This window comes from Schistocerca piceifrons, chromosome 9, assembly GCF_021461385.2.
Source record: "Schistocerca piceifrons isolate TAMUIC-IGC-003096 chromosome 9, iqSchPice1.1, whole genome shotgun sequence".
Lineage (NCBI taxonomy): Eukaryota > Metazoa > Arthropoda > Insecta > Orthoptera > Acrididae > Schistocerca > Schistocerca piceifrons.
The window spans coordinates 168,428,718-168,443,308 of NC_060146.1; positions in this window are offsets into that span (position 1 = coordinate 168,428,718).

Genomic DNA, 14,591 nt, shown 5'->3' on the forward strand with positions numbered 1-14,591 from the left:
ATAGTCCGTGTAATTTCGATACCATTGTGTCCCGGATGGCGCAGTGGTTACCGCACCTGCCGAGTATGCACGAGATCATGGGCTCGAATCCCGGTCCGGTGCACATTTTCAGTCGTCGCCGCCGATTCAGTGTAATGTGCCAATGCAGCTAACAACAGCGATTCCCTCCACCTTCCTTTACTTTCTTCCCCTCTTCACCTTCAATTTACATATAATGTATAACAGCTGCGGATTCTGCGTGCTGTCCGTTCTTTCCGACATAACGGAAGCAACAGACAACGTACATTCATACAACGTCTGCTTTGGTTTCACTCGCTGTGATGAAGGGATCCCGCATCTCTGTTTTATCATGCGGGATGCCGATGTCGCAGGGGACGCGATGGACGCTGCAGTCATAATGTAAAAAAACTATACTGAAGAAAAGAAACTTTGAGCCACGGTTACAACGGCCGAACCTTTGTTTTCTGCGTTATGACGCTGTGCGATACTTAGAAAACTTATGTCCTTTGCTCCGTGCTTTGTCGGCACATGCGGTTTTCTTTCTTGAAGACAGTGTGCTGATAATCGACTGCACGTCTCTAGTGTATCAGTCAGAGTGACGAATTCACCCCGCTGTACACATATCTAACAACGGAATACCGCGACGTTGGGATGGCAGTTCTTTTTCATATTTGTACACCTTTAGTAGGCCATTCAAATAGCATACGTGCAAATAGTAAAGTGCACTACCCAGGCAGTTCTGAGAAAATTACAAGAGAAGTTTTACGCGTCTGTTATGGGGCTTATGTATGTATGCGTAGATGCTGGACGTTAGAGTTCACGGTAGTCAAGTAGTCAGGGGATTAGAGTTCGAGCTTCGTAAGAGGAAGATGTATGAGGCGACGGTTCGACTACCGCTCACACTTCATTATTAATCTGTCTTTTTTCATCACTAGTCATATTATTTAATCTATATGACAACTGAGAGATAATATAATGAAAAAAACACGTGTATCTGGATGAAGTATTTCCATTAAGTCTCAATTTATGTTTTCCATGTCTGTATAACAAATACGATCCCGCAACGTGAGATGTTGAGAGCACACCCGACGAGTAATTGTACTTTACTCTTGTGGTCTGGCACATTGTAACTTACTGTATTCCTGATTGAGAATGACGTCATTCGCATCATTATTTATCGAGGTTTGGCCTGGAATTCCCAAGTCTGCTCTCGTCCTTGAAAATTTAATTACAAATAGTAAATAGCCAAATAACATATAAAATTCATTACAAATTCGTGAAAATGCACGTGATTTTCTTTTCCATTATATTACATCTCAAATGACATATAAATTAAATAATGAGTGATGAAAAAAATATATACTAAAAAGTAAGTGGAAGCTGGATTCGAAACGTCGCTTCGTCCGCAACCCGCCTGGGAAAGGTGAACGCTAACCTCTTGACCAAAATGACTTCTTGCGGCCCGCACCTTCATATAGATACGGTAATTACATAATAGACACGTCAAACCTCTCTTGCAATTTTGGCGGAATTGCTAGAGTGGCGCACCTTACTACTTGCTCGTTATGTTGTTTTAATGGTCCGCTAAGGGTGTTATACCGGAGCCAAGGTAGCCCCTGACGGCCGGTAACCCGTATAACACCACAGAGGACGAGGCTGTCTATGCCCAAGGCGTACCCAAAAGTACCATGGTAAACACCGGCTATTTACATACAAGATAATGGAAACAGACATTCCAAGCACTTCTTCCTGCAGGGGGAGCTCGAGCCATGGCCTGCAGGAAGTATCACTACGCCAAAACCTGATTGTCTGGAGACAGCTATTTAGGGGCTAGAACCAGCCCCGAAGTTCAGTCTACTCCGGATTCCGACCTCGCGTACTGCGACCGTTGAAGATTAAGTCTTCGTCTCGGAATTGGTCTGTTAACTAGTGTGTGAGTGTGTTACCACGAACCTTTGTGGAAAATTAGAAGTCAACTTTTGTTTCCCTCAATTATGAGACCTTTTTCGTTATTGTTACCTTTCGTTTGTATGTTCAGTCATCAACCTTGTGAACTTACATCAATAAAAGTTGTGTTTGTGAAAAATTGCGAACTGTCAGTCACAACAAAAGGTGTACAATGTTTGAAGTAAATCCGTGGTAACAACGTCGTGGTCACCCTTTTGAGAACAAGCCATTGCGGGTCGGCTCGGCTAAGGTGACAAAATTTGCAGCCTTACACTCCAGATTTTGATATACAATTAAATGCGTCTTACCCGCCACCGTGCCTCGGCGCGAAGGGATAGAGCAGTGTGTGGAATATGGCTCCAGCCGATACCAAACTCTTGCGTGACTGGACTTCACTATCGGATCAGCAATGGAATTCCTGTCTTTTGGCTGTGAAACAAACATCAACAGTCCCTCATTTCCGAAAGTACTCAAAAGTCTTTATTACAGATGCAAAACGTTACATCCCTTGGAGGAGACAGATATTTCAGAACCAAGTCGAATATAATATGTAGTCAAGACATTGTCAGGAAAGGAAAATGGAACAACAATAAAAGGGCTAATGTTACTGGCATTACTCATAAATGCAATGTGTTCAGTGATCTACAAATAACCTAAAAGGTCGGGCAACCACAGCTGAAGAACTTGTACATAATGTGAAGGACAATGAAACAATTTAAAGACAGAGATGGTAAAATAGTCTACATTAAACTGAGTGACAGTCCAAATCCGCAGTAGCTGTTATGACGGCCGGTTACACACCATGGAGCTATAACGTCAGGTCATATAAAACTAATATTTCATGTGGCACGACTTCTAAGGTTCAAGCGCCCATAAAAACATGTTACTCATCGGCAAAACCTTGCATGAAACGGCAGATGGACATCCGAACCGAACCATGCGTGATCAGTAAAACATCTCCAAAACGCTGTCAAAAGACGAAGTCGGACAGCATATGACAGTCCACGTATGACATCATGGGCCCATCGTCAAAATCCGCAAGGGAAACAAAGAATTAAAGGACACACAATCTTTGGGAGTCGTCAACATACTTCACAGTGTGTTGCTAGCGCTGTAACGAGCAGCTGTATTTGATGCCTGCCAATATTTTTTTAGTATGTTGACAACCACCAAGGATTGTGTGTCTTTTAATTCATTGTTTCCCCTGCAGATTTTGACGATGGTTTCATCCTATTGAACGAGGACTGTCATGGGCTGTCTGGACTCGGCTTTTGACGGAGTTTTGGAGATGTATTACTGATCACGTACGGTTCGGATCGGATGCCCATCTGCCATTCCATCGAAGGTTTCACCGAAGAGCGATATCTTTTTATGCGCACTCGCACCTTGGCAGTCGTGGCACACGAAGTATTAGTTTTACTTGAAATCCGTCGCCATACAGTGAATACACAATAAGCAGCTGTTGCGGATTTGGACTATCACTCAGTTTCATATAGACTATTTTACCGTCTCTGATTTTACACTGTTTGATTGTCCTTCACATTTTCTTGAATGATCGTCTTGTATCTGATGTAGCTAAACTGAATTACAACTTCTTGTAAAACAAAAATTACATCAATTTCTTGCGTCTCCAAAGGAATAACAGATGTAGCTACTGAAAACAATTACCGACGAAACTGAAAAAAAAATTAAGATTTTTGAGGGACAGTTGATTGGTATGTTTACGATCAGATACCATGCCAGGTGTTGAAGACTTTATAGTCAAATAGACAGAATTATCTGTGAACGACTCACCACAGAATTCTATCGTTCGAAGGAAACCCACTTGCCGCAACGTTCGTTAATTTTCATTTCACATTTACATAAGCTAGCAGTTATCAAAGATTTTATCGCAACTACACATCAACACGAAACAATAATATTTTGTAAGTGTTAGGAAAAGATATTGTAATTAGGTGTACTTACCTTCCAGGAGAAACGCATGTAACGTTTGGATGATGTGTAGCAGACGACTAGAATGCGTAAATAAATGTGGACACTTACCTCGACATCTGTTGAAGTAAGGCAGCGAGTTGTCTAAACAGAAGTTTATAGGACGAATGCTTAGCACTGCGGCAGAATGAGCATTGTTTCCAACCACGGTTACCAGAATACACGGTAGGGATCACGCGGAGCCGTGACGTTACCGTGAGCCGTGACGTCACCATGAACCCTCTCGCCACACCGCACTGCTTTGTAGCTTGTACTGTATTGTATTGTATGGAACTGGAGACCTAGAAGCGACGGAGAGGCTTCGTCCCCGCCGTATTCCTCAGTGGTTCACAACCCCACAACAGGCTACAGCAGTCTACTCACCCCAACGCCGCCCCACACCGAACCCAGGGTTAGTGTGCGTTTCGGCCCGCAGTGGATCCCCCCCGGGAACGTCTCACACCAGACGAGTGTAACCCCAACGTTTGCGTGGTAGAGTAATTTCCGTGGACGTGTATGTGGAGAAAGTGTTTGAGCAGTAATCTCCGATATCATGTAGCTGATGCAGAATAAGGGGAACCAGCCCGCATTCGCTGAGGCAGATAAAAAACCGCCTTAAAAAGCATCCACAGACTGACTGGCACACCGGACCTCGACACTAAGCCGCTGAGCGCCTTCCCGTCTGGAAAGCAGCGCGTTAGACCGCACGGCTAACCGCGCGGGCTTTCGTGTATTTACTGTTTATTATCGTTAAGCTTTACATCAATTAGACTACTTTTTCCAGTGTCCGAAGGGTCTCAACCTCTTTCAGCATCTAGGAGGACACTGCTGTTTTTCTGGGAGAAGAGACTTGCACAGGCTTCGGCCTCATAAACCTGTAGGTCGGAGAAACACCATAGAATCTTACTTTAAACCGTGCAACTGCATTAACAGGATTTCTTTTTTCTGTTCTAAAAGATTATGCTACAATTTTTTGTCCGCAGCTCGTGGTCCTGTGGTAACGTTCTCGCTTCCCGCGTCCGGGTTCCCGGATTCGATTCCCGGCGGGTCAGGGATTTTCGCTGCCTCGTGATGACTGGGTGATGTGTGATGTCCTTAGGTTAGTTAGGTTTAAGTAGTTCTAAGTTCTAGGGGACTGATGACCATAGATGTTAAGTCCCATAGTGCTCAGAGCCATTTGAACCACTATTTCTACAATTTTTTCAGTTTTTGTGTTTGTTCAGTCTCAGTTCGCTTACTGCCTTTGCATGTTTTTTTTTTGCCTTGTTCATAGTTTTCATTCTGATGAAAGTGCCTGTCTTTACGAAACATTACAGCAAACTCCTGACAAAAGATAACGCTGTATAAGTGACAGCTCTTACACTATCTTGAAATGATCAGTTAGCAGACCGTCCACTCATAACCACTTGCTGTTGACAGAAAGAGAGTCCTGAATCTCGTTTCAATTTCAGTAACTCAGCAGTACACTGAGAGAGACGAACCCATAAATCTGTGTTCTTTTGCCTAAAGCCCTTTATTTCTGTTTGAATAAGTTTTAACTGCTGGCGTAAGCACGCATTGTCACATTCACAGCAGTGGTTGTTTTCACGTTTAACCTTTTGTCTAGTCGTAGTCTCTTCATTAGCTGCTAAAATATTTTCCTGAAAAAAATATTCTGCTTCTTTATGGTGTCTTCATTTTTCCGCCCAGATATTTCGCTCATATTAGGCTCATTAATATGCCCTCAATCAGCATCTAAGGATGGTAGATTCAGAGTTGGATAGCATCAGTCTTTGCGTCTGAATGAATGTGCGACATTTCATTTTCAAATTCCTATCATAACCCAAATCAGAAAAATGTGTTGAGAAGACATGAGCGTTTTCAATTAGACACAAGCGTTTTCAACTGAAAACGGATCTGATTGATTACAAGCATTTATCCATTTTTGTTTCGTGTCATTGTTTTTAAGGAATGTATCAAACTTGATCCCTAACTTATTCATTAATCTGCTGTGAGTAGTACAATTGGTGATCGCACAGCGAGCCACTACTTTTCACTCAAGAACTTACTCTACTGCGCATATACCTGTGATCCCCACCGTGTTTTCATAAAACTGCTAGCAGATTTGTACCTGGTCATGACTAGAAAACAAGTGCTTGGAAAACAACCCCATTTCCCACCTCGGCCGTATTGCGGCCACCGCCATTTATTCCACACGATCAGTTGATTTCGGCGACGTGCCATTTTCAAGAGCTCACTCATATCGTTTCACAGTTACGCTGTGTGGATGTAAACCCGCGCGGATAGCCGAGGGTACAACGCTCTTGCTTCTGGGACACAGGGAGGCGAGTCTAGTCAGCCGGCAGGCCTGGATGTGGTTTTTAGGCGGTTTCCCACTAGCTAAATACCCGGCTGCTACCCACGTCCCGCCTATGGTGGGTACCGATCGGTTAAATCCCATACCGGTACTTTAGTTTTGAACAATCGGTATTTTTCTACGTTTCGTCTCGGTTATAACAGGCGCTTTTAATTTTTTGCTAATAACCAAGTAAAAAGACCGAAATATGAGTTAGCCCTACGAAGGGTTTTCCAAAAATCTCAATTATTCTTGAAAAGTTATAAACACTACTGGCCATTAAAATTGCTCCACCAAGAAGAAATGGAGATGGTAAACGGGTATTCATTGGACAGATATATTATACTACAACGGACATGTGATTACATTTTCACGCAGTTTGGGTGCATGGATCCAGAGAAATCAGAATCCAGAACAGCCACCTCTGGCTGTAACAACGGCCTTGATACGCCTGGGCATTGAGTCACACACAGCTTGGATGGCGTGTACAGGTACAGCTGCCCATGCAGCTTCAACACGATACCACAGTTCATCTAGAGTAGTGACTGGAGTATTGTGACAACCCAGTTGCTCGGCCACCTTTGAACAGACGTTTTCAACTGGTGAGAGCTGTGCTGGCCAGGGCAGCAGTCAAACATTTTCTGTATCCAGAAAGACCCGTACAGTACCTGCAACATGCGGTCGTGCATTATCCTGCTGAAATGTAGGGTTTCGCAGGTATCGAATGAAGGGTAGAGCCACGGGTCGTAACACATCTGAAATGTAACGTCCACTGTTCAAAGTGCCGTCAATGCGAACAAGAGGTGACCGAGACGTGTAACCAATGGAACCCCATACCATCACGCCGGGTGATACGCCAGTATAGCGATGACGAATACACGCTTCCAATGTGCGTTCACCACGATCTCGCCAAACACGGATGCGACCATCATGATGCTATAAACAGAACCTGGATTCATCCGAAAAAATGACGTTTTGCCAGTCGTGCACGCAGCTTCGTCGTTGAGTACACCATCGCAGACGCTCCTGTCTGTGATGCACCGTCAAGGGTAACCGTAGCCAGGGCCTCCGAGCTGATAGTCCATGCTGCTGCAAACGTCGTCGAACTGTTCGTGCAGATGGTTGTTGCCTTGCAAACGTACCCATCTGTTGACTCAGGGATCGAGACGTGGCTGCACGATCCGTTACAGTCATGCGGATAAGATGCCTGTCATCTCGACTGCTAGTGATACGAGGCCGTTGGGATCCAGCACAGCGTTCCGTATTACGCTCCTGAACCCACCGATTCCATATTCTGCTAACAGTCATTGGATCTCGACCAACTCTAGCAGCAATGCCGCGATACGAAAACCGCAATCGCGATAGGCTACAATCCGACCTTTATCAAAGTCGGAAACGTGATGGTACGCATTTCTCCTCCTTACACGAGGCATTACAACAACGTTTCACCAGGCAACGCCGGTCAACTGCTGTTTGTGTGTGAGAAATCGGTTGGAAACTTTCCTCATGTCAGCACGTTGTAGGTGTCGCCACCGGCGCCAACCTTGTGTCAATGCTCTGAAAAGCTAATCACTTGCATATCACAGCATCTTCCTCCTGTCGGTTAAATTTCGCGTCTGTAGCACGTCATCTTCGTGGTGTAGCAAATTTAATGGCCAGTAGTGTATTTTAAAATTGTTTACAAAACAACCTCATTCCCTTCAAAATACTTTCCATTACAACCAATACGTTTGTCCAATTGGTGCTTCCACTGTTCGAAACATTTTTTGTAGTCACCTTTAGAATTCGCTGACACCTCGGCCTTTGGTTTTTTCTTGACGTCTTCAAGTCGATGTACTTCTGTGCCCCTTTTCATGCGTGGAAATTAAAGTCACACGGACCCTGGTCAGGCGTTTAAGTGCGCGTCGGGCAGCGGGACAATGCTACCATTTTTAGCCGAAAAATGTCCGAGACGGCTGTATGTGGAGGTTCACAGTCGCGCTAGAAGAACCAGTCTCCTGTCTGCCCAGATCTTCCGCTAAAATTCGCTGAACCGAGCTCCAAGGTAGCCCACTAATCTCTGACAGTTGATCAAATGTCGACGGTCTGTGAGCACAGCCTCTCGAATTTTTTTAATAGTTTCGTCGATTCGGCAGTTGATAGACGTCCAGGACGATATTTGTCAACAATCAACACTTTTAAATTTGAGAAACCACTCATACACTTGAGTTATTCCATAGCTTCGTCTTGGTAAGCTGTTTTCAGCACAAAACACTTTCAGCAGCATTTTTACCGAATAGAAAACAAAATTTCACAGCTGCATGTTGCTCACTTAAACTTGTCATCATAGAAAACGAAAGAAGAACAAAACAGCGCTAGCAAAAACAATCACTGCACATGAACAGAACAAGCCAGATCGACAACACGGGCGGCACTGAATTGGCAATGAGTTACACTACAAACGACTAGTGACAGAAATGCGTACTACACAATCTTCGCTCACGACAATGCTGTTCCGTTATTTTTAATGGTTACCCCCTCGTAACAGTAGTGTTAATATTTTTCGATTTTAGATAAACTTAAAAAAATGCAATTTCTATTCGTAAAAAAAATTGTCTGGAATATTGCGTTATTCTAGGCAATGGGAAAAGCGATCCGTTCTATTTCAATAATAATGCCGACGCATGGCACAAAGACTGGTACAGCATTACCGAGAAAATAATGCCCTGTTGCCTTGTGTCGCGACTTTAGGTAGGTACGTGAGTACGTGCAGTGTCCAAAACCTGCACCCCCCCCCCCCCCCCTCAACCTAGTCTGTTCGGTAGTTTCTCGATGTCGACCCCGGACACCCGTTTTATTCCAGAATGGCACCAAACCTAGTCTGGAAATGAAGTTCACTGCTTCATTTGTTTCTAAAGATTAAAGATTTGGCTGTCATTTCGGTGAAATAATAAAAGAGGAAGGAAATTATGGTAATAGCAATAAATCAAAACCTTAACAACAATGGCGATAACTGAAGAAAACTTCACAAGCCAAGAGCGTCAAAACATTATTTTATTGGATGATGGGCTTTGAAAGGGCTATGCTGTCACCAACGGATCTTGAGCTTTAAATTTTTTTTAAAAACGTAAACTCCGATGATGGCAGCATAGCACTTCTTGTGAAGGTCGTCGGAGTGCTCTATAATAAAAGCAGCAACCTCAGCTGAAAAAGGGGGGGGGGGGGGGGGGGTGTGTCTTGAAGCGCTGCAGCCGGCTGTAGCAAGCGTACGACTTGACAGTTGAAGATGTGCGTATTCATTCAAATGACGCAGTACTCTTTTGCCTGTCGTGAAACAGAGATATATTTCAGTTCATCGAATTCGTGTTATTGTTCCTGTACTTAGCAGTAATAAAAAATTACTCGGACTTTTTGCTTGTTTTTCGTAACCACAGTATCACCTCAGTGATGAAATGGACCTCTGGACCTGTAGCCCTGGAGAAGGAACGACCACAAGATAAGTATATCCACTCGAACTGTCGATTTGGGATTCTATGTTCTTATCAAGCAATACAGGATTTCACGGCCCATATTTGGCTCGTAGGCTATTCTTGTTGGGTGGGCAGTAGGTCATAGTTCGAGACATATTTCTGTGCCTAGCGTTTGGTTCCGTAGTGCTGTATGTAATCATCAGAGACTATCACAACTCAGAAAACAATATCTAAGTCAAACGAGCTCAGGAAGGCGAATTGCTTATACGTATCTGTAAAACAACGGTTAAGTGTGACGTCATCAAACCGTTGTCTCCTAAGATCGCGGAGCTGTGCACACGTGTGTTATGGGGTAACAGTGGGGAGGCGTTGTCGCTGTTTGCTTGATTTAGTGCAAAGGCCCACAACGCCTCTGACTTCAACGCTTCTTCAGAAAGCTTCCTGCAAGCTACGCAGGAGGGCTTCTGGGAATTTTGGCAGGTAGGAGACGAGGTACTGCCGCAACGGAAGCTGTGAGGTGTGTCGTGCCTGGGTATCTCGAACGGTAGAGCACTTGACCGCGAAAGACAAAGGTCCCGAATTCGAGTCTCGGTCCGGCAAACAGTTTGAATCTGCCAAAAAGTTTCAACGCTTCTTCTTTAAGATGTTTCTCTCGTTTTGAATTTTAATTGCCTCTCTGTACACCATAGCATTTTTTTTTTTTTTTTTGGTCATCAGTCTACTGACTGGTTTGATGCGGCCCGCCACGACTTCCTTTCCTGTGCTAACCTCTTCATCTCAGAGTAGCACTTGCAACCTACGTCCTCAATTATTTGCTTCACGTATTCCAGTCTCTGCCTTCCACTACAGTTTTTGCCCTCTACAGCTCCCTCTAGTACCATGGAAGTCATTCCCTCAAGGCCTAGCAAATGTCCTATCATCCCGTCCCTTCCCCTTATCAGTGTTTTCTACCTATTCCTTTCCTCTCCGATTCTGCGTAGAAACTCCTCATTCCTTACCTTATCAGTCCAACTAATTTTCAACATTCGTCTATAGCACCACATCTCAAATGCCTCGATTCTCTTCTGTTCCGGTTTTCCCACAGTTCATGTTTCACTACCATACAATGCTGTACTCCCGACGTACATCCTCGGAAATTTCTTCCTCAAATTAAGGCCGGTATTTGATATTAATAGACTTCTCTTGGCCAGAAATGCCTTTTTTGCCATAGCGAGTCTGCTTTTGATGTCCTCCTTGCTCCTTCCGTCATTGGTTATTTTATCGCCTAGGTAGCAGAATTCCTTAACTTCATTGACTTCGTGACCATCAATCCTGATGTTAAGTTTCTCGCTGTTCTCATTTCTACTACTTCTCATTACCTTCGTCTTTCTCCGATCTACTCTCAAACCATAATGTGTACTCATTAGACTGTTCTTTCCGTTCAGCAGATCAATTAATTCTTCTTCACTTTCACTCAGGATAGCAATGTCATCAGCGAATCGTATCATTGATATCCTTTCACCTTGTATTTTAATTCCACTCCTGAACCTTTCTTTTATTTCCATCATTGCTTCCTCGATGTACAGATTGAAGAGTAGGGGCGAAAGGCTACAGCCTTGTCTTACACCCTTCTTAATACGAGCACTTCGTTCTTGATCGTCCACTCTTATTATTACCTCTTGGTTGTTGTACATATTGTATATGACCCGTCTCTCCCTATAGCTTACCCCTACTTTTTTCAGAATCTCGAACAATTTGCACCATTTTATATTGTCGAACGCTTTTTCCAGGTCGACAAATCCTATGAAAGTGTCTTGATTTTTCTTTAGCCTTGCTTCCATTATTAGCCGTAACGTCAGAATTGCCTCTCTCGTCCCTTTACTTTTCCTAAAGCCAAACTGATCGTCACCTAGCGCATTCTCAATTTTCTTTTCCATTCTTCTGTATATTATTCTTGTAAGCAGCTTCGATGCATGAGCTGTTAAGCTGATTGTGCGATAATTCTCGCACTTGTCAGCTCTTGCCGTCTTCGGAATTGTGTGGATGATGCTTTTCCGAAAGACAGATGGTATATTGCCAGACTATATATTCTACACACCAACGTGAATAGTCGTTTTGTTGCCACTTCCCCCAATGATTTTAGAAATTCTGATGGAATGTTATCTATCCCTTCTGCCTTATTTGACCGTAAGTCCTCCAAAGCTCTTTTAAATTCCAATACTGGATCCACTATCTCCTCTAAATGGACTCCTGTTTCTTCTTCTATCCCATCAGACAAATCTTCATAGAGGCTTTCAATGTATTCTTTCCACCTATCTGCTCTCTCCTCTGCATTTAACAGTGGAATTCCCGTTGCACTCTTAATGTTACCACCGTTGCTTTTAATGTCACCAAAGGTTGTTTTGACTTTCCTGTATGCTGAGTCTGTCCTTCCGACAATCATATCTTTTTCGATGTCTTCACATTTTTCCTGCAGTCATTTCGTCTTAGCTTCCCTGCACTTCCTGTTTATTTCATTCCTCAGCGACTTGTATTTCTGTATTCCTGATTTGTACTTCCTCCTTTCATCAATCAACTGAAGTATTTCTTCTGTTACCCATGGTTTCTTCGCAGCTACCTTCTTTGTACCTATGTTTTCCTTCCCAACTTCTGTGATGGCCCTTTTTAGAGATGTCCATTCCTCTTCAACTGTACTGCCTACTGCGCTATTCCTTATTGCTGTATCTATACCGTTGGAGAACTTCAAACGTATCTCGTCATTCCTTAGTACTTCGGTATCCCATTTCTTTGCGTATTGATTCTTCCTGAATAATGTCTTGAACTTCAGCCTACTCTTCATCACTACTATATTGTGATCTGAGTCTATATCTGCTCCTGGGTACGCCTTACAGTCCAGTATCTGATTTCGGAATCTCTGTCTGACCATGATGTAATCTAATTGAAATCTTCCCGTATCTCCCGGCCTTTTCCAAGTATACCTCCTCCTCTTGTGATTCTTGAACAGGGTATTCGCTATTACTAGCTGAAACTTGTTACAGAACTCAATTAGTCTTTCTCCTCTTTCATTCCTTGTCCCAAGCCCATATTCTCCTGTAACCTTTTCTTCTACTCCTTCCCCTACAACTACATTCCAGTCGCCCATGACTATTAGATTTTCATCCCCCTTTACATAATGCATTACCCTTTCAATATCCTCATACACTTTCTCTGTTCATCTTCAGCTTACGACGTCGGCATGTATACCTGAACTATCGTTGTCGGTGTTGGTCTGCTGTCGATTCTGATTAGAACAACCCGGTCACTGAACTGTTCACAGTAACACACCCTCTGCCCTACCTTCCTATTCATAACGAATCCTACACCTGTTATACCATTTTCTGCTGCTGTTGATATTACCCGATACTCATCTGACCAGAAATCCTTGTCTTCTTTCCACTTCACTTCACTGACGCCTACTATATCTAGATTGAGCCTTTGCATTTCCCTTTTCAGATTTTCTAGTTTCCCTACAACGTTCAAGCTTCTGACATTCCACGCCCCGACTCGTAGAACGTTATCTTTTCGTTGATTATTAAATCTTTTTCTCATGGTAACCTCCCCCTTGGCAGTCCCCTCCCGGAGATCCGAATGGGGGACTATTCCGGAATCTTTTGCCAATGGAGAGATCATCATGACACTTCTTCAATTACAGGCCACATGTCCTGTGGACACACGTTACGATAGCATAATAATGGCAAAGCCATAGTATCGGAGAAACTAATTTGATGGTTCCCTGGTTACAGAGCAGGACTTTCTACTGCCGCATTATCTGTGTTGCTCAGATGACAATCTCTCTCGTGATTCTTAATTCTGGGAAACGGGTAATTCGGTAGCACAATATCATGCACTACGACGAGGAAACATCAAATTCATTTCTTCGATACAATGGTATTATCTAGTTACAATCATTAATATACTACGATGTACAGAGAGACTGCCGAAATTTAAACGTAGTGTCGTGTACTGAGATATTACACAAGAAGAGTTTGTGACAGTTGGTAACAGAACTTTTGTGGATGTCCGTCGACATCAGCAACATCGCTGCGCGCAAACCAGTCTCGCTGACTGCGAGGACCACGCCCCTGGAGCGCCAGCTCCACAAGGAAGACACACATGCGCTTAAGTCACCGTGCACGAGCAGAAGTTGGCGTTTATAAGCTGTACGTCAGTCCGAGTCTCCCTAGGGAGTTCCTGCAGAATATTCGTCGTGGCTAGAAATCTTCAAGTCGTCGAGTGAGACAGAAACAGTGGCCGAAACTTAGTGGTTAGTATTTAGCAGAAACAGAACAGTGAATGCAATTATCGTGTTTGGACGGAGACCGCCTGCATGGAGATTTAACTGAGTACTGTTAGTTTGGAACTGTTCTGCGAATAGTATATCAAGACAGAATGTCAGTTTTCTTCCGACTTTAGTTCAAAGAACATTATTTAGTTTGTGTTCATGGATAGGCTAAACAAGCATTCTACAATTGCTGTAACCAGCGTTACCATAGTTGAGTAATATATTTCACTATTCCCTGTTCTGTATTACTTTGTTCTATATCTGCATCTACATACATACCCGCAAGCCACCTGACGGTGTGTGGCGGAGGGTACCTTGCCGGCCGCGGTGCTCTCGCGGTTCTAGGCACGCAGTCCGGAACCGCGCGACTGCTACGGTCGCAGGTTCGAATCCTGCCTCGGGCATGGATGTGTGTGATGTCCTTAGGCTAGTTAGGTTTAAGTAGTTCTAAGTTCTAGGGGACTGATGACCACAGCTGTTAAGTCCCATAGTGCTCAGAGCCATTTGAACCATTTTTGAGGGTACCTTGAGTACCTCTTTCTCCCTTCTATTCCAGTCTCATATTGTTCGTGGAAAGGAAGATTGTCGG